Raw genomic sequence first — 21,598 nt, 5'->3', positions numbered from 1 at the left:
TCTACGCTTTCCACAGTATGCATCCGATGAAGTGAGCTGTAGCTCACGAAAGCTTATGCTCAAATAAATTGGTTAGTTTCTAAGGTGCCACAAGTACTCCTTTTCAATTTGGAGTGGGCAAATCTACTGTGGGGGCTGCTGTGATGCAAGTAGCCCACGCAATCAAAGATCTGCTGATATCAAGGGTAGTGACCCTGGGAAATGTGCAGATCATAGTGGATGGCTTTGCTGCAATGGGATTCTCTAACTGTGGTGGGGCCATAGACGGAACCCATATCCCTATCTTGGCACCGGAGCACCAAGCCGGCGAGTACATAAACCGCAAGGGGTACTTTTCAATAGTGCTGCAAGCTCTGGTGGATCACAAGGGACGTTTCATCAACATCAACATGGGATGGCCGGGAAAGGTACATGACGCTCGCATCTTCAGGAACTCTGGTCTGTTTCAAAAACTGCAGGAAGGGACTTTATTCCCAGACCAGAAAATAACTGTTGGGGATGTTGAAATGCCTATCGTTATCCTTGGGGACCCAGCCTACCCCTTAATGCCATGGCTCATGAAGCCGTACACAGGCAGCCTGGACAGTAGTCAGGAGCTGTTCAACTACAGGTTGAGCAAGTGCAGAATGGTGGTAGAATGTGCATTTGGACATTTAAAGGCGCGCTGGCGCAGTTTACTGACTCACTTAGACCTCAGCGAAACCAATATTCCCACGGTTATTACTGCTTGCTGTGCGCTCCACAATATCTGTGAGAGTAAGGGGGAGACGTTTATGGCGGGGTGGGAGGTTGAAGCAAATTGCCTGGCTGCTGGTTACGCGCAGCCAGACACCAGGGCAGTTAGAAGAGCACAGGAGGCCGTGGTACACATCAGAGAAGCTTTGAAAACCAGTTTCATGACTAACTGTTTGTTTCTCCTTGATGAAACCCCCCGCCCCTTGGTTCACTCTACTTCCCTGTAAGCTAACCACCCTCCCTTCCTCCCTTCGATCACCGCTTGCAGAGGCAATAAAGTCATTGTTGCTTCACATTCATGCATTCTTTATTCATTCATCACACAAATAGGGGGATGACTACCAAGGTAGCCCAGGAGCGGTGGTGGAGGAGGGAAGGAAAATGCCACACAGCACTTGAAAAGTTTACAACTTTAAAATTTATTGAATGCTAGCCTTCTTTTTTTTGGGCAATCCTCTGTGGTGGAGTGGCTGGTTGGCCGGAGGCCCCTCCACTGCATTCTTGGGCATCTGGATGTGGAGGCTATGGAACTTGGGGAGGAGGGTGGTTGGTTACACAGGGGCTGTAGCAGTGGTCTGTGCTCCTGCTGCCTTTCCTGCAGCTCAACCATGTGCTGGAGCATATTAGTTTTATCCTCCAGCAGCCTCAGCATTGAGTCCTGCCTCCTCTCCTCATGCTGCCACCATCTTTCAGCTTCAGCCCTCTCTTCAGCCCGCCACTTACTCTCTTCAGCCTGCCACCTCTCCTCCCGGTCATTTTGTGCTTTCCTGCACTCTGACATTATTTGCGTCCATGCATTCGTCTTTGCTCTGTCAGTGTGGGAGGACAGCATGAGCTCAGAGAACATTTCATCACGAGTGCGTTTTTTTTTCTTTCTAATCTTCACTAGCCTCTGGGAAGGAGAAGATCCTGTGATCATTGAAACACATGCAGCTGGTGGAGGAAAAAAAGGGACAGCGGTATTTAAAAAGACACATTTTATAAAACAGTGGCTACACTCTTTCAGGGTAAACCTTGCTGTTAACATTACATACATAGCACATGTGCTTTTGTTACAAAGTCACATTTTGCCTCCCCACACCGCGTGGCTACCCCCTCAACCCTCCTCCCTCCCCGTGGCTAACAGTGGGGAACATTTCTGTTCAGCGACAGGCAAACAGCCCAGCAGGAATGGGCACCTCTGAGTGTCCCCTGAAGAAAAGCACCCTATTTCAACCAGGAGACCATGAATGATATCTCACTCTCCTGAGGATAACACAGAAAGATAAAGAACGGATGTTGTTTGAACGCCAGCAAACATACACTGCAATGCTTTGTTGTACAATGATTCCCGAGTACGTGTTACTGGCCTGGAGTGGTAAAGTGTCCTACCATGGAGGATGCAATAAGGCTGCCCTCCCCAGAAACCTTTTGCAAAGGCTTTGGGAGTACAGCCAGGAGAGCCGCGAATGCCAGGGCAAATTAATCCTTTCACATGCTTGCTTTTAAACCATGTATAGTATTTTAAAAGGTACACTCACCGGAGGTCCCTTCTCCGCCTGCCGGGTCCAGGAGGCAGCCTTGGGTGGGTTCGGGGGGTACTGGCTCCAGGTCCAGGGTGAGAAACAGTTCCTGGCTGTCGGGAAAACTGGTTTCTCCGCTTGCTTCCTGTGAGCTATCTACAACCTCCTCATCATCATCATCTTCTTCGTCCCCAAAACCTGCTTCCATGTTGCCTCCATCTCCATTGAAGGAGTCAAACAACACGGCTGGGGTAGTGGTGGCTGAACCCCCTAAAATGGCATGCAGCTCATCATAGAAGCAGCATGTTAGGGGCTCTGACCCGGAGCGGCCGTTCGCCTCTCTGGTTTTCAGGTAGGCTTGCCTCAGTTCCTTAAGTTTCACGCGGCACTGCTTCGGGTCCCTGTTATGGCCTCTGTCCTTCACGCCCTGGGAGGTTTTGGCATTTCGAAAACGGAGTTCTGATAGCACGGATTCCTCTCCCCATACAGCGATCAGATCCCGTACCTCCCGTTCAGTCCATGCTGGAACTCTTTTGCAATTCTGGGACTTCATCATGGTCACCTCTGCTGATGAGCTCTGCATGGTCACCTGCAGCTTGCCACGCTGGCCAAACAGGAAATGAGATTCAAAAGTTCGCGGTTCTTTTCCTGTCTACCTGGCCAGTGCATCTGAGTTGAGAGTGCTGTCCAGAGTGGTCACAATGGAGCACTCTGGGATAGCTCCCAGAGGCCAATACCGTCGAATTGTGTCCACAGTACCCCAAATTTGACCCAGCAAGGCCGATTTAAGCGCTAATCCACTTGTCAGGGGTGGAGTAAGGAAATCGATTTTAAGAGCCCTTTAAGTCGAAAAAAAGGGCTTCATCGTGTGGACGGGTGCCGGTTTACAACGATTTAATGCTGCTAAATTCGACCTAAAGTCCTAGTGTAGACCACAGCTTAGATACCTGGTTCCCCGTGCGTTGTATAAAAGTCTAGGCACTTAACTCAGGTTTTGTGGCATTGCAGTGTTTCTAAGGGCCTAAAAGTTAGGAGTTGTGACACTCAAAAACATTGCAATGCTCAAGTCCCTTTGTGGATCTGGGCCTAAGACCCCAGGATTGCTTTCACTCAAGTCAATGGCAAAACTCATAGCTCTATAGCTATGAACAAATACATTCAAACAGCAAGGAGCCAAAAAATGGAATGTTTATCCCTAAACTTAATACATTCAGATTACGTCTAGTATAAGGTGATCACCGTTGTTAAATGGAAATAAGGGAAAACCACACAAAAAATAAGAGACAATGCTTTATTTTAAGTGACATTTTAGGGACACAGCATTTCCCTTAGCATATCATGTATTTTTCTCTCAAGTATACCTTTCTACTGCCCTCAAGTATGCAATGCAATTATCAGAAGTTTCAATTTAATGTTTAAAATAGTAGTTATAAGTTTTAACACATAAGAACGGCCATGCTAGCTCAGACTAATGGTCCATCTTAGCCCAGTATCCTGTCTTCCAGCAGTGGCCAGTGCCAGATGCTTCAGAGCAAAGAACAGAACAGGGCCATTATCAAATGATCCATCTGCAGATACGCCAAACCCATGAAAAAAATGCAGAAATTGGACTTGGTTTTGGCTTAATTGTCTTGTGAGTTGCTTGTTGGCTAGTTTTTAGCTTCTTGCTTGTTTGGTTTGTAGCTTGTTGCTTGTTTGGTTTGTAGCTTGTTGCTTCTTTTTTTTTGATCGGCTCCAGGTAAGCAGAGGTAAGGGGGGGAGAGTCAGGGGTGCATAGCAGGCCCACCACAGTCCCAGACTGCATGCCGGGGGGGATCGAGTCACAGCAAGTGTTGGGGTTCTTAGGGATTGGCTTGTTTTGGCCTTGTTTTGAAATGGGATTAGCTTGATTTCTGGCTTATTGTGAAAGTCAGGGTGCTTATTTACCACCTGAAAGTTGGCAACTGTGTCCATCTCCTGTTGTCCAGTCCCAGCTTCTGGCAATCAGAGGCTTAGGTTATGTCTAGACAGCAAAGAAAAACTTGGGTTTGTCTGGAGGACCCCCTCAGAGTCCCAGAGCCCAGGCTCCAATCTGAGCCTGGAAGTCTAACATAGCAATGTAGGCCTGGTGTGGGTTTTTCTTTGCTGTGTTGACATACCATGAGGGACATCCAGACCATCTTGATTAATAGTCATTTATGGACCTATCCTCCATTAACTTATCTAATTTTTTTTAACCCAGTTATACTTTTGGCCTTAACATCCCCTAGCAATGAGTTCCACAGGTTGACTGTGCTTTGTGTGAAGTACTTCCTTATGTTTATTTTAAACTTGCTGCCTATTAATTTCATTGGGTGACCCTTGGTTCTTGTGTTATGTGAAGGAGTAAATTACACTTCCCTATTCACTTTTCCCAAACTATTTGTGACTTTATAGACCTCTATCATATCCCCCCTTAGGCATCTGTTTTCCAAATTGAATGGTCCCAGTATTTTTAATCTATTATGACGTGGAAGTTGTTCCATTCCCCTAATCATTTATGTTGCCCTTTTTTGTACTTTTTCCAATTCCAATATATCTTTTTTGAGATGGAGCGACCAGAACTGCATGCAGTATCCAATGTGTGGGCGTACTGGGATTTATATAGTGGCATCGTATTTTCTGGCTTATCCATCCCTTTCCTAATGGCTCCTAACACCGTTAGCTTTTTAGACTGCTACTGCACACTGAGCAGATGTTTTCAGAGAAATAGATACACTTCAATATATCTTAAAATAAGGGACAAGAGATCACCTTAAGGATAAAATCAGTGAAAAAAGGTTTGGTTACTTAAAATGAGGTATGGGCCACCCTAATGTGGTACAACGAGGTTTAGAAGATATAAGAGATGTGGCCCACTGCTTCCCCCATCCATGGTAGCTTGTGTCAGTCAATCTGCACTGGGTTCAGGCTCCCTAAACGCCTGCTATTTCCCTAGCTTGTCCACAATCCCCCCCCCCGGCTTTCCTACATTGAGGCCCACCCCCCACCACAGAACTTGAAATGCAGGGGACACAGAGGCCCTTCTGCGTGAGCTTTTCCACTCATTTCCCACAGCTGCAGACAATATTTGACATTTCTGCTGTTGGCAGGTAATTAAGGTTCAGGGTTGGGCAGCCCTAATCCTGGCCTCCCCTAGCTTGGGAGGGCTGGACCGTGCAACCCTGTTACTGCCCCTTCGTGCAGCGTGTGCGTGTGACCTCCCCCCCCGCCCCGGAGCGCTGACACAAGCCCATGGCTTTTACACCCCTCTCTGGACTGCGTGCGGGGGGAGGGCGGGGGCGGGGCCTGGCTCGAGACCGAACCCTTGGGCTTGGCTAACTCCCCCCGTCCTCCGTTGCCCAACTCCCCCCATGGTGACGGTGACTCCAGGGGCCGGGAGGGAACTGTCCGACCCCAACATGGCCGCCAGCGCGCGCGGCCGCCTAACCGCTGCGTGCCGACGGCATCCGCGCCGGGACCCTCGGCTGCCTCCGCGCCCCGCCCATTGGGAAAGGTGGGACCTCTATGGTTCCGGGCGGAAAGTAGCGCGCCCTGATCTCGAGCGCGGTGCATGCCGGGATACCCTGCTATGCCCGCGAGTCCTCCGAGGCTGCGCCGCGCCGATATTCGTGTTTCTCCCAAGATGGTGGCGCTGGGTTCGGGGTGAGAGAGGCGCAAAGCGGGCCCTGCCCACCTCCCCGACCGACCGACCGCCGCCCTCGCCTGCACCCGCCGCCCTCCGGACCCCGCCGAGGCCGCAGCCCCGTCCCCTCGCCGCAGCCCGGCCCGGCACAGGCAGCGGCGCCGCCTCCCCCGCCCCGAGAGCAGCGCGGGCCCCGCATGAGCCCGGGCGGCGGCGGCAGCAGCAGCAGCAGCGAGAGCGTCAGGGCCGCGCCGGGGAGCAGGCCGCAGCGCGCAGGTCCGTACGCGGGGGTTAGGGGGCGGCTCAGCCCGGCCCGGAGACAGGCGCCGACGGGCCCAGGCGCGGCCCGCCCGCCCGCCGGCGTGTCCCGACTGGGACGGTTTCGGTTTCGCCGCAGAGGTTTGCGGGCGGGGGGCCTCCGGTGCCGGGGCGGGGATGGAGAGCGCGGGGCGGCTGCCCAGGTGCCCGGAGATGGGGGTCAGTGGTGATCTCCGAGGCAGCGGGCAGGTGCTGGTGGGGCCTCCGCTCTTTGCGGGGAGGTGCCCACGGGGCAAGGTACATGGTGTGAGCGGCCTCCTGTCTCTGGTGCACGCGGTGTGGGAGGTCTCGTTAACATGGGGCTACGGCTTTGAGAGAAGGGGGTGGAGAGGAAGCCTGACCAGTGCTCTGGGCATTCGCTGGGGAGACGTCAAGTCCCTGCTCTGTCACCAGCTTCCTGTGTGACCTTGGACACGTCACTTAGCCTCTCTAGGTAGGTCTACACGGCGTTTTAGAACCCACAGGAGCCAGCTTCCGAGTCCAGGGCAATGGGCTTGGGCTAGCAGGGCTCACTCCGGTGCTTTAAAAATAGTTGTGTAGACAGGGCTTTGAAGTTGTGGTGTGGGCCGGAGCTGGGGTTTTGAAACCCTGGCCTCCACCCTGAGCCACAACTTCAGAGCACTGTCTACACAGTTACTTTCAGAGCACTAGTAGGAGCCGCGCTAACCTGAGTCTGTGAACCCGGGCCAAAAGGCTTGCTGCTGCGGGTTCCAAAAGACTTTATAGACTGTGCCTTAGTTCTTTAAAGTGCGGGTAATAGTACTTCCTTATCTCATACTGTGTTGAGAGTTACAAATATTAAAGATTAGGAGGTGTTCACATGCTACTGTGATGGGGGCCATATAAATGTGGTAGTCTATTCAAGGGGGCAAGCTGACTTGCTTGTGTAATATGTCATCCTGGTTGAAGAGTTGGACTTCCTGAGCTGTAAACAAGCTGCTCTTCAGTTCACTTTATTTAGTTAATGTTGATTGCAGGATTTTACTGCTTCTTGTGCCAGTATTTAGCATCAAAAAACAAATATATTGGCTGGAATGTGCTCCTTGGACTCTTTCTGATCATGTCTCAAGTTATAACATAAGTAGTATGTTCTGAAGTTGTACCAGTGGCTGAGGGAAATGCTGGAGCTGTGGAAATGTTTTTATTAAATTGATTAGTTGTAAGCATATGGAAACTATAAACACTATCTTGTTAGGGTTGTTACTGTTAAGGAAAGCTTTCCTTCACTTTCTGTGTAATATCCACACTGCCGCTGGGTTCTAAGCATCTTTGGGCGGGAAATGTGTTCTAGGCACCATTCTTGTGATCTGAGACTTGCAAGAAGGCCCTGTGTGTATGGACTTCTGTGGGACTCTTTACAGATGCAAGGGCCTGCAAGGATCAGTTTTCCAGATTCGAAGTCTTATTTGATGCAGGACATCAAACCTACTGTATCTGTGGCAAAAAGTCAGTTTTAGGGCAGAGACCTTGCTTTTTATTTTATTTTAATGAAAAGTGGCTAGCACATTTTGTGTGCTACCAGAACAAATAATTTAATATATCATGTGCACTGAAAAAGCAAAAAAGCTGGGAAACAGGTTTAAAGATACAGATTCTATCACTTTATAATACTATGAAAGTTAGTGTTTGTTAGTGTTTGTGAACTGTAACCATATTCATCTTGTAAATTAAATCTCTAAAATGTGTATTAAAATTAATTTGAATAACTTTCTCACATAACATCCATCATATTGACTTATCTGTATATTCAGATTTTGATTATTCCTAGTTTTGGTCACTTTTAGCTGCACATCTCAGTCAGAACAACTGTAATTTTGTGTCAACTGATACAACATAAACCAGTCTTAGAACAAGTAGTTATCACAGTATTAGGTAATATATGGCACGATTTATCACACTGGAAGTTAAAAGAAGATCCTTGCTCTCTCTACTCTTGTGTTTTCCATCACTACAATATGAGTACCTCCCAAGAATTTCAAAATAAATAAGAATGGCTGTACTGGGTCACACCAATGGTCATCTAGCCCAGTAGCCTGTCTTCTGCCAGCATCCAATGCCAGGTGCTTCAGAGGGAGTCAACAGAATAGATAATCAAGTGGTCCATTCTGTGTTGCGTGTTCCCGGCTTCTGGCAAACAGAGGCTTGGGACACTTCAGAGCATGGTTTTGCATCCCTGCCCATTCTGGGCAATAGCCACTGATGGATCTACCCTCCGTGAACTTACCTAGTTCTTTCTTGAATCCTCTTTTAGTCTTAGGGCATGGCTACACTTGCAGATGTGGAGTGCTTTGAGTTAAACCAGCCTTCGCGGAGCGCAGTAGGGAAATTGCTGCAGTCCATCCACACTGACAACTTCAAGCGCACTGGCGTGGCCACATTTGCGGCCATTGCAGCGGCATTGGGAGCAGTGCATTATGGGCCGCTGTCCCAGCATGCAAGTGGCTGCAATGTGCTTTTCAAAGGGGGAGGGTGGGGTGGAGTGTTAGAGGGAGTGTGATATGTGTATGTTTGGGGGGAGAGTGGGTTTTTGGGAGGCTGAGGGCATGTCAGCATGCTGTCTTGTAAGTTCAGACAGCAGCAGAACCCCCCCCTTCCCCCCCCCCTCTCTAACAGCATTCCACACTAATGGCTTGCTTTGTCTCGGAGCAGATAAGCAGCCGGCTGTCAGAAACAGAGCTTTCAAAGGGCATTTCCGCATTCCTACAGCCGATTCCCAACAATGACAAGAGTGGCCACTTGACTTAAGGGGATTATGGGACGTTTCCAGAGGCTGATCAGAGCGCAGTAAAGCAACACCTCGTTCACACTGGCACCGCGGTGCTCCAGTGAGGGCGCAGCAAGCGTTATTCCACTCGCCGAGGTGGAGTACCAGCAGCGCTGTAGCCACAGAGTCAGAGCGCTCTATGTGCCTTGCCAGCGTGGACGGGTAGTGAGCTAGTGCGCCCAGGGCTCCTTTATTGCGCTGTAACTCACAAGTGTAGCCAAGCCCTTAGCCTTCACAACAACCTCTGGCAAAGAGTTCCACAGGTTGACCGTGCGTTATGTGAAGAAATACTTCCTTTTGTTTGTTTTAAACCTGTGCCTATTAATTTCATTTGGTGACCCCTAGTTCTTGTGTTATGAGAAGGAGTAAATAACACTTCCTTATTTACTTTCGCCGCACCGGTCGTGTTTTTATAGACCTCTGTCGTATCCCCCCCTTAGTCGTCTCTTTTCCAAGCTGAAAACTCCCAGTCTTATTTATCTCTCCTCATATGGAAGCTGTTCCATACCACTAATTATTTTGTTGCCCTTTTCTGTACGTTTTCCAATTCCAATATATCTTTTTTGCGATGGGGTGACCAGATCTGCCCACAGTATTCAAGAATACCATGCATTTATATTGAGGCAATATGATATTTTCTGTCTTATCTATCTGTCCCTTTCCCAGTGATTCCCAACATTGTTTGCTTTTTTGACTTTTACCAATATTTAAGTAAAAACATGAATCTTCATTCCTAGGCTTTAAGAGAAATAATTTGATTCGCTTAAAATTTATTTTTGGTTTTGATTTTAGTGTGAATGGGTTTTGTGCTCCTCCGTCTTTGAAAAAAGAAGTTATAGAGGGAAAGTTAGGTTGAGGAAATTTGTTTTGTATTTAGCTCTGAAAATGGTGAGGTTCATGGTCATTACCACCTTTTGTGGGAGTGAGTTCCACAGGATAAATCCAGCTCCTGTGAAAATTCCAGCTTCGTACCTCTCTTCCTTTTAAAAATTTACACAAGTTTATGTTTAAAACTCATTCTGCTTATTGCTGCTGTTGCTAAGAGGCAAATGTCAGTGATGTTCCTTCTGATTGGCAGTTTTTGTGGATTTTAGTTAACTAATGGAAGAAAAACATTGGTAGGTAGTATTAAATTGGCCTTTTAAAAATATTTAAGGTTTGTCAAATACAAATTGACACAAATTGTCACATGACCTAACTTGTCCTGTTATAATGACTATTTTCAGAAGGCTAAAGAGCTGTCTGTTTTATATTATGTTGGGCTGAAACTTATTACAGAACTTGTTAGCTAAGATAGATGTTTCTTAAGTTAATTAAAACTACATTTTTAGCATGCAAAGTTTAAAAAAAATAGTAGTAGCACTTTGGTTGATTTCAGAAGCTATTTAGTAGAACTCTGACTTTAAAAAAAACAAAAACAAACAAAAAAAACAATGCTCACTTTTTAAAAAGTTAGAAAGCATGATCATAATGCTATTGCAAGACCTTAATAGATTTATCAACACTGGGTTATCGTCTAAATTTTCCCACCATAACAACTCCCTGCTAGTGTTACTAGTGTAGACAAGCTGTTGGAGTTTCAACCACCATGTCAACTAAACCAATACAGTCCCATTGCATTTTCAGTTCATAGAACCCTGAAAAGTTGTGCATCTTGCATATGGCTCAATTTTTCCAGCTTCATTTTTTTGTTATAATAAAGGAGAGGTATTGATCACTTCTCTGCATCAGCAAAGTTTTCTTGCCTGTTATGTATCACAACAGGCTTTGTGGGATGTGTAAAGAATTTAATAGCTTAATTTATACTTATTAATAACATGAATGCCCCATTTAACCAATATTCTGGATAGTTGAGATACTTGATATGCAGTTCTGTACAGTTTAAAGTCATTGCTTTTATTTTAACAATTTAAGTGTTGATGTACAGTGCATCATGATGCTGTAGGTGGGATAGTTTAGTGCTGTTTGCTTGTTTAGCATCTTCAATAATCCTTTGGACATGACACCTTCAATGCATTTTTATCAACCTCTGTTCTGTATTAAACTTCTACACTGCTGAAATGTAATGTTTTGAATGCATAAAAGTCAAGAAGTCTAGTTGATGAGGAACCACATCTCTTCTGCGTTGCAAATATATTTTCTCATCTGTTTACTTATTTGTAAAATAGATGTAATATTTATCTAACTTATTAGGGTATTCTGAGATGTGATTAATTTATGTACATTATTTTGACATCCTGCTATTAAAGACAGTGTAAAGTATATAAATGTAAACTGTTTATGTAAAAGCATACACAAACTATAGCTTCACTTTTCTTCTCTCCCTCCCATCTCTCAAAAACATTATCAATAAAAATTGAGGAAGCTGAGTACTAATGGGATTGGGTCTGTAATAAATAAATGAGGTTCATAATGAGTTAACGTAAATTCTCATGAAGGAATAAGTCTTTCCTATCATCACCAGCTGGTAGGAGTAGGTCCATGTGTAGTTCCCTCCTAGTAGATGATTCATGTAAGTAGACAGGCAACATATTTCCGCATAGGGTCCATGGAAAACACGTACTTGTGCTTCTTTGGTGTGTGGTAGTCCTTGGTCATGCTTTCTGCTTTTGGCCTACATGTAATGAAACTGCCTATGCACTAAGGGCCTGATTTTCAGAGGTCCTGGGCACCTGCATTTCCCATTTATGTTAATTGGACTTGCTGATGCTCAACAATTCTGAAAATCTTATCCTGAGTCTCTTGATTTTCTTTCCACCACCTCTCTACAGGCCCTCTGGGTTCAAAGGTGAATGGAAAGGGGTTCCATTGATCCTCTTTTTCTCTCCCTGCCTTTCATGGAGCAGGGATTTGGGATCTTCCATACACATACTTGGAACAGGAGAGTGCAGGAGAAGGTATGATGATATTCAAACTGGTTACTTTCACATAAATGGATTCTTTATAACAAAGGAGGCAGTGAAACATTTTTGTAGGGGGCTGAGTGTGGGAAAGTTTAGGTGTTTGATTTTCCTCATAGCTATGAAACTGGTCCACGCTTTTCTCCAGGGATGCTTGTGCACTTAGTAGCTAGATCTCCTGAGGTGGATTTGGAGAGAACTGCCAATGCTTTACTGTATGTCTACACTGCAGTAAAACACCCATGGCTGGCCTCTGTCAGCTAATCCGCACTCACAGGTCTCAGGTTGCAAGGCTGTAAAATTGCACTATAGCCGTTCAAGATCGAGCTGGAAGCTGGGTTCTGAGATTCCAGCCCAGTCCCAAACATTTACACTGCAATTTAATAGCACCGCAGCCTGGGCAGCTGCTGGGGCTTGCAGGGCTATGGGCCAGCTGCGAGTGTTTCATTGTAGCATAGAAATACCCTTAATGTTTTATGTCTCTTCTTGTGCAACAAGGGTTACCTCCTTGTGCTGTCATGGATGAGATGTTTCCCAGATCCTACCTCCTGATTCTGCAACAAGAAAGGAGAGGGAAGCATTAAACAAGGGCCACTCACTCTAACCTTAACAGGAATTCTCTTAAAATAAAATAAATAAATAAATCAGTGAAATTCTGGAGAAACAGGAATCTTGCATTCACAAAAGCTTGAGCAGGGAGTCAAAGGTAGTAAACAGGTGTCTCGTGTTGTGTAGGTAAGGGACTAAATGAAGTAGAAATAACTTTTTTGGAAGATGACAGTACTAGACATGGGAAGGATAGATTTGAAATAGAGGAAGCTTTCAGGTTCCTGAGACACACTCAGTGGCATGGAAGCAGGATTGAAGGAAGCAAATGTGAGAAATGAACCCTGGTTGAGAATTAGTACATAAGAATTGCCATACTGGGTCAGACCAAAGGTCCATCTAGCCCAGTATCCTGTCTTTCAACAGTGACCAATGCTAGGTGCCCAAGAGGGAATGAACAGAACATGTAATCATCAAGTGATCCATCCCCTGTTGCCTACTCCCAGCTTCTGGCAAACAGGCTAGGGGTACCATTCATGCCCATCTAGGCTAATAGCCATTGATGGATCTGTCCTCCATGAATTTATCTAGTTATTTTTTTTTAATTATAGTCTTGGCCTTTACAACAGCCTCTGGCAAGGAGTTCCACAGGTTGACTGTGCGTTGTGTGAAAAAATACTTCCTTTTGTTTGTTTTAAACCTGCTGCCTATTAATTTAATTTGATGACCCCTAGCTCTTGTGTTATGAGGAGTGGAACACTTCCTTATTTTCTCCACACCGATCATAATTTTATTGACCTCTATCGTATCCCTCCTTTGTTGTCTCTCTTCCAAGCTGAAAAGTCCCAGTCTTATTAATCTCTCCTCATATGGCAGTTGTTCCATACCTCTAATCATTTTTGTTGCTCTTTTCTGTACCTTTTCCAATTCCAATATATCTTTCTTGAGACGGGGCAGCCACATTTGCAAGCAGTATTCAAAATGTGGGTGTACTATGGATTTATATAGAGGCAATATAATGTTTTCTGTCTTATTATCTATCCTTTTCTTGTTGATTCCCAACATTCTGTTCACGTTTTTTGACTGCCGCTGCACATTGAGTGGATGTTTTCAGAGAACTATCCACAATGTCTGCAAGATCTCTTTCTTGAGTGGTAACAGCTAAAATAGACTCCATTTTATATGTATAGTTGGGATTATGTTTTCCATATGCATTACTTTGTATTTATGAACATTGAATTTCATCTGCCACTTTGTTGCCCAGTTTTGAGAGATCCTTTTGTAGCTCTTCGCAGTCTGCCTGGGACTTAACTATCTTGAGTAGTTTTGTATCATCTGCAAATTTTGCCACCTCACTGTTTACCCCTTCTTCCAGATCATTTATGAATTTGTTGAATAGGACTGGGCCCAGTACAGACCCCTAGAGGACACCACTGTTTACCTCTCTCCATTCTGAAAACTGACCATTGATTCCTACCTTTGTTTCCTATCTTTAAGTAATGATCAAGACAGAAAGAACTTGGTCAGGGAGAGAGCAGTACTTAGATATGCTCATGTACCAAATTTACCATCCAAATTTACTTTACCAAATTTACCGTCCTTTTTAGTCAATTTCACAGTCACAGGATTTAAAAAATCATAAATTTCATTATTTCAGCTATTTAAATCTGAAATTTCAAAGTGTTGTAATTGTAGAGTCCTGACCCAAGAAGGAGTTGTGTGTGCGGGGGTTGTGGTGGGTGGGGTTGTGGTACTGCAACTCTTACTTCTGTGGTGCTGCTGGTGATGGTGCTGCCTTCAGAGCAGGACAGCTGGAGAGTGGTGGCTGCTGGCAGGGAGCCCAGTTCTGAAGACAGCTGCAGCACAGAAGGGAGGATGGCAATATCGTACCATGCCACCCTGACTTCTGCCCTGCTGCCTGCAGAGGTGGGCCATTGGCCAGCAGCCACCACTCTCCAGCCACCCAGCTCTGAATGCAGCAGCGCAAAAGTAAGGGTAGCATGGTATGATATTGCCACCCTTACTTCTGTGCTGCTGCTGTGGGGCACTGCCTTCCGAGCTGGGCATCCGGTCAACAGCCGCCGCTCTCCGACTGCCCAGTTCTGAAGGCAGCACAGAAGTAAGGGTGGCAATATCATACCATGCCACCCTTGCAACAGGCTTTCGGGTCAGGTACCCAAGTTGAGAGGTGCTGGTCTGCCCTGTGAAATTGGTATAGTATAGAGTAAAAGCACACAAGACCAGATTTCATGGGGGAGACCAGATTTCATGGTCATGAATTTGGTAGGGCCCTACTCATGTGTGAATTAATAGATCTGTAGATGCGAGAGTGTTAACTCATATTGGCAGGTGGGGAGAGGATGACTTTCATGTGAAGAGGAGGAAGAACTATGTGGGGGATGGATTGTGGAGCAGGGAATAAAGGATAAAATGGCTTATTGATTAAACAATATAAATGAAATAGCGTAAGACAATAGATTCATTAGAATGAAGAACATTTTTTCCCGGGGTAGACTTAAAGGAAGTAGTGATCTGCTTCTCTTTGAGGCTCCCCTAAGACTTTCTCCCAAACTATCTATAAAAAGCATTTCATATCAACTGGAGGAAAAGGCCAGTTGATTCAATATAAATATCTTCTTTTTAACTATCAACCTTTTTTTTTTTAATAAGTTGAGCCTGCTTCCCCTTATCAGTTTTACAAACCCCATGGTTTGAGGGAAGTAGGGATGGTGTCACCTGCTTCAGTTTTTTCTACTACCTCCTTCCACCTTTCCCACCCTCTTTGCAGAATAGTGGAGAATTTCAGAGGAAGAACTGCAAATGCTCAACTGTGGAGCTATATTGGTGATGTCTTTAAATCCTCACTTCAGTGGCAGAGGCAAGAGGGGTGAGCCAACCACTTCTTTGAAGCATCCTGCTCTTTTTTTACTTGGGCACGGGGTGGAGTCAGAGGGGGGCAGAAAATGTGTTTTAAGAGAAACTTCTGATACTCATCTGAACAGATAACTTGGATTTTCCTTGGTGGGTGAAAGAGGCTTTATAGTCTTGATACGTGCATTCGCTGTCATTATAACTACATGGATTGTAAGGCCTGGTCTGCAGTTAAAATTTAGGTTGGTATAGCCACAGTGCTCAGGGATGTAAAAAATCCACATTCCAAGTGCCATAGCTGTGCCAACTTAACCCCCAATGTAGATGCAGCTAGGTTGATAGGTTCTGTCAACTTAGCTACTGTCACTCAGGGAGATGGCATTCCTATCATAATGGAAGAAACCCTTCCATTGTGATAGGCTGCATCTACACTACAAGGTTATGCCAGCATAGCTACAGTGCTGCAGCTATGTCAGACATTGTAGCGTAGACGTGGCTTTAGACTTTTCAGCCAAACATATTGCAGCTTTCATCCAAATCATTTTAAAAGTATTGCTACATGTTTACATACATTGTTAGCCCACTATTCTTACACTTTTTTTTCAAAATCCCACAAACCGACGCAGTCCTTCTTGCTGTCCACCATCTCTGAGAGAAGCATGGAGCCTGCACAGCTCTGCACTATTGTCATGAGTGTTACAAGCACAGGGCGCACAATCCTGGAGCATTTGCAGAGCCACAAGAAGAACCAAATTAATGGGGAACGGCCTTCCTTGGAGGATGGATGGCTGTGGGGCATAACAAGAACCAATTCTGGGTTGTTGGTGGCGTTCACAGAGCAGCTCTAGACAGTGGCGCACTGCTTCCGGGCCTGAGAAACAAACTCTGGTGGGATGGCATCAAATACAAGTTTGGGATGATGAGCAGTGGCTGCAGAACTTTTGGACGCACAAGGCCACATTTCTTGATCTGTGCTGAGCTCATCCCAACCCACTAGCACAGAGACACCAAAATGAGAGCTACACGAACAGTGGAGAAGTGAGTGGTGATGGCACTGTGGAAACTTGCAACACCAGTTTGCTACTGGTCAGTCGGGAATCAGTTTGGAGTCGGGAAATGGACCGCAGGGGCAGTTTTGATGCAAGTTTTTCAGGGCCATTAATCGCCTCCAGCTATGCAAGACTGTGACTCTGGGTAATGCACAGGACCTAGTCAATGGATTTGCAGCAGTAGTGTTCCTGAACTGCAGTGGAGCGATAGACTGCGCACACATCCCTATTTTGCCACCAGGCCACCTCTCCACTGAGTACATCAACAAAAAGGGCTATTTTTCTGTGGTTATGCAATCATTCATGGATCACTGGGGATTCCTCACCAACATCAATGTGGGCTTGTTAGAGAAGAAACATGACCCATACATCTTTAAGAATATAGGACTGTTCAGAAACTATAAGCAGGGACTTGCTTTCCTGACCAGCAGATTACTGGCATTTCTACATTCCCACCCAGTGGTAGAGATCCTGGGGGGCCCAGCCTTCCCCTAGGTCACAAAGTCCAACTCCAGCCACCTTGACAGCACCAAGGAACCATTCAGCTACCAGCTCAGCAGATGCAGAATGACAGTTGAATGTGCTTTTGGTCGTCTGAAGGGTCACTGACGTTGTTTACTCACAAGATTGGACCTCCAGTGAGAAAAATATCCCAATGATTAGAGCTGCCTTCTGTGTCCTGCATAATATATGTGAAACAAAGGGGGAAAGATTTTTCCACCGAGGTGGAGGTGGAGTGGCTGTCTGCTGAATTTTAACATCCAGGTAACAAGGGCTACTAGAAGAGCTCAACATGGACCTATACAGCTCAGGGAGGCTTTGAAAGATAGTGAGCCAGAGTAGTGTGTGGTGTTGTGGTATGCTCCACCTGGCCCTGCTCTTTTTGTAGCCTGGTAAGGATCGTGTGGTGACTGCTGTACATGTAGGAATATAAAGTTCCGTGCAACTATTTTGTTTTGCATGATCCTGCAAGTTGTGTGTCACTGTTGTTATGAACTGCCTTTCTGCCAGAGCAATTCAGTCGATTCAAGAGAAACTGGGTGGATTTTAACCATTTATTGAAAACTACAATAGAAGTAGGTAGACAGTCTCACTTCCTGCTGGGTGGTCCAGCGAGGCATACCGGCTGCAGGCAAATGCATCTTTTTTTTTTTTTTCCTGTTTAGAGTCTCATCACTACTCCACCACACAGAGAAGCTCTTAACACCCTCCTATATATCCTGAGTTACGCATGTGCCTTGTAATGGTTACGTGCAGGGTGGATTTGATTTAAATCATGATTTAAATCACTAGTCAGGAAGACTCTATTTAATCATGGATTTCTACATAAAAGTGCATTCTTGTTGGTTGGTATAACCTTCATACATATTCTTCACAACTCGGAGTTAGATGTAAATTTCATTTTTAGAAGGTACACAGTATACATTTTTAAAGTGATTTATTTTGAAAACTTTTCAGATTAGCTTTACAGCTATATTAGCAAATGAATGATTGATTGGTTATTTCATTTACCAAAGGTAATGGAAGCAGATATTTATGAAGTCATTGGGAGGTGAACTATCTCCAGTTCAACAGGTTAATCATTAATATTTGGAGGATTTTCTTTCCATGCTGTATTAGGAGGAGAATATCACCAGTCAGACATTTAAATTGTTTTGTTTAACTAAAACAATAACATTATGTATTCTGGATTTTTTTTCTTCAACAGCAAACATATAATATTTTAACAAAATAAGCATATGAATTTTTGAATTTAGTTAAACATTCAAGTTTTTTAAAATCAGGTTTGTTTTTGTGTTTTGTTTTTTTAACTAAAATAGTTCTGCAGCTAACTCAGTCATCTTCACTTTCATTTTCCTGTTCGTTCATAATCTGGAAAAGAAAAACAAGCTTTCCTGCTTTTTCAGGTCCCAAACGATTTCTCAATTTGGAATGAATTAGTCCAAAGGGAGAAGATATTCTTTCTAGACCAGCAGAAGAAGATACTGCTGTTAAAAGTGAGATTAGCACTTCAACAGTCTCTGAATCCAAGTGCTTACGTGACTTCCACCAGTTCACTGGTGTGACTTTCTTTAAAACACCATCAGCAAACATATATTTCTTGAATGGTTCACCCTTAGCTCAGCATGTGTTCAACATTTCTCTTAAGCCCAATGTTGAGAACTTTGGCAGTGACAGTGCCATCTCTTTTTTTCACGATTTTGTTCACAAACTGTCGTCAGATTAGGCCAGTTCTTGATACAGTGCTCAAAACAGTCCACTGCTGAGTTCCATTGCATGTCTTGTGGGAGAGTTAGTTTGGTTCCTCCCACTTTTTTCAGAGCAGTTGCTGCAAAGTGGTTGTTACGGAAGTATTTTGCCATTTCAACAACATTAGCGTTTATTTCTGGAACACTGAACTCTTTGGCTAGGAGGTGCATCAAATGAGCACTGCAACCGTATGTTATTAGGTTGGGACTCTATTCTAAATAATTTCTTCTCATCTTGGATACATTTGCAGCATTGTTTGTGACCAAGCTGCGTACTAAACATTTGAATTTTTTTTTAAATTTTGTTATAGCTTTTACTGCTACTACTTGTAAGTATTCTGCTGTGTGCGCGTTTCCTGATGTATCAGTTGTTTCTGTAAGGAAGACATTCCCTTCTTCTGTTGTCACACAAGCACATACAACGGGATCGTTGTGAACATTGCTCTGCCCATCAGGACTCAGGTTAACAATTTTACCCTCTAGACCTTTTGCACACTGCTCAAATTCCCTTTCATACACTTTATCCTGCAATTTGCCTGTGACATCTGCTCTTTTGGGTGGATTCTATCCTGGTCTTAATGACTGAACCATGTTAATGAAGTGTGGGTTCTCAATCATACGGAAAGGGGAGTTTGTTGCATAAACAAACAGGGAAATTTTTTCATCAATTACCTTTTTGTAATATGCTGGTTCTTATCACAAACTTATCTATTGTGCTTTCCGAATGATGGAGGGGTTTTTTTTTTTCTTTTTGCGACAGGTGGTATACTGTGGCTATGTGACATACATGTTGTGACTGAAACACTATAATTGGCAGATAACTATGAAACTTCAATCCATTTTGTGAAAGTATCCACTTACCAAGAGGTATTTATTTCCTCTAGGTGTGGTAGGTAAGGGCCCAGTATAATCGACTTGCACCTTAATGTATGGACCATATAGCCTCTGGGTTTGTTAAGGGAATCTTGCTTCTTCCCTGAGCTGCGTTGACAGAATCACACTGCAAGCAATTTCTGACATATTGGTCAATATCAAAACCACCAAGCTGTTTGCAATAGACATTCAGTTGAATGAGCAATGCTCTGGTGCCCCTCTTGATCACATGCAAGATACATGATGTCATTTTGTAAGTGTTTAGGCATTACTCACATCCGCTGGCTTTGTGGCTTTGCTATGAGTAGACCACCCCCTTCAGGTAGTATTCGAAGAGGAATTCCTCCCTCATCTTTTTTTAAAGAGAGATTTCATAGAGAGATTTTGTTCTGCATTTCAGCAAGACTGTATTTTCTGACTCTGGTGTTTGAGTTCTTGCTACAACACTTTGTTGTGGAGATTGCCAGCAGGGTACATTTAATGCTCCCTGTTTAGCTTCAAAATCAGCCTGATAGGACCCCCAGCAGAATGGAACATGCTTTTGATGAGCTTTTACTTTGCCAATTAAAGTTTCATCTCTTCTGCTTTTTAAAAGGGTAACTGTATACAGATATAAATCAGTGAGTGGTACAGGTTTACCATCTGAACTACACATAGCATTTTCCTCCCATTCTGAAAGCCAGTCAGCTAGAGCCATGCACACCCATTGAGAATCAGAACACAAGTACAGATCTTCTTCTAAGGAAACATTTTCCAAAACTCACTTCACCCAATTCAGCTTACTGAGCCAAATGTATATTACATTTGCTTGCAATCACTGTCTAATTGACAGGATCTATAAGTGCAAAACCAATGTAGGCTCTTCCATCAATGTGGTATGATCAACCATCTGTAAACCACACCTGAATACATTTTAGTTCAAAAAGCTTTCTCATCCCATTTGGAGCCTCAGAAAGATATTTCTTTCGAGTGCTCAGTTGAAGAAGTGGGCACTCATGGGGGTTCCCACCTACCAATAAACCTAAAGCAGTTTTAGATGGTCCAGGCAGGGTCTTTACCTGCAAATCTGAATCCATTAAAGCTAAAGTCCAGTGTGCCAGCCAAGAATTTGATACCTGTCCATCTTTAATTTGCCCAGAGAAAAGATATTTTAGAAGGATGTGAAGAGTCCTAAGGACTGTGTGTTTAACTCTGTAAGAGATTCAAAATATTGAATGGCCCAATACACTGCTCAACTTGTTTTTTGCTTGCAGAAAATCTTTCTTCCACTCAGCTAGGAAGCAGGGAAGCATAGGTGATAGGTTTATCCTTGCCTAACTGAAGCTGCATTAACACAGCAGAAAGAGCTGTAGTTGAAGCTCCTACTTCAAAATAAAAGGTTTTTGTAGGTTAGGATGTGCTGGTGCAGCTATCTGGGCACTTTTTGATGTTAAGCCATGGACTGCTTGATGGTGTTTTAGACTTCCATTCCCAAATTTCTCCCTTCTTGAGAAGTCTATACAGCGGTTTAGCAATTTCAGCAAATGCTGGAATAAATTCCCTATTGAATTTTGCAAATCTCAGAACGGATCTCAACTCATGTTCAGAGTACTGGGAGGTCTAAGATACCTTGGACTTGTTCCTGAAGGGGCTGTCTGCTATCAGGGCCAATTTCAGTTCCCAGGAAGGATACTTTATTCCTGCCTATCTGAACCTTAATTTTAACCCTGTCTCAGTCAGCAGTTTAAACAACCAAGTTAGGCCTTCTCTGTGTGCTTCCTCAGTTTCTGAGGCAACTAATATATTATCATCATGTACCAATACCTGATCAGTTTCTAAAAGAGGAGCCAGAAACTTGGTTATGGCTGCATGAAATAATGTGAGCGTTATTAAATCCATGAAGAAGTAGGGTTTGTGTAAACTGTTGACCTTTGTGCATGAAAGCAAACTTATATTGGCTTTCTGGGGCCACAAGGACAGACCAGAAGCCATTAGTTAAATCAAAAACAGAAAACTACTTCTTTCTGTCAGTTACTCGTTCTAATAGATCTTGATAGGATGCTACCTGAGAGGGCAACTTCAGGAATCCATTGATTCAGTGCTCGATAAGCAATGGTTAACCTCTAGGAACCATCCAGTTTATGGACTAGCCAAAGAGGAGAATTATTT

The 21,598-nt window shown here is 44.4% G+C and overlaps 1 protein-coding gene across 3 annotated transcripts in view; it reads left to right on the top strand.

Moving 5' to 3' along the window:
- Window positions 1-6,083: 6,083 nt before the first annotated feature.
- UBE3A (ubiquitin protein ligase E3A) overlaps window positions 6,084-21,598 on the top strand; it is a 98,136-nt gene continuing 82,621 nt past the window's right edge. For 2 of the 3 annotated variants that reach the window (XM_084628512.1, XM_084628510.1), the window contains exon 1: window positions 6,084-6,156. The gene's annotated coding sequence lies outside the window, so the exon portion shown is untranslated. The remainder of the gene's footprint in view (window positions 6,157-21,598) is intronic. The other variant, XM_084628511.1, reaches the window with a different exon arrangement.

This window comes from Lepidochelys olivacea (assembly GCF_965140295.1).
Source record: "Lepidochelys olivacea isolate rLepOli2 genome assembly, chromosome: 1".
In the NCBI taxonomy this organism is placed as follows: domain Eukaryota; kingdom Metazoa; phylum Chordata; order Testudines; family Cheloniidae; genus Lepidochelys; species Lepidochelys olivacea.
The sequence above is the reverse complement of the archived record's forward strand: the minus strand, read 5'-3'. Positions and strand labels throughout refer to the sequence as shown.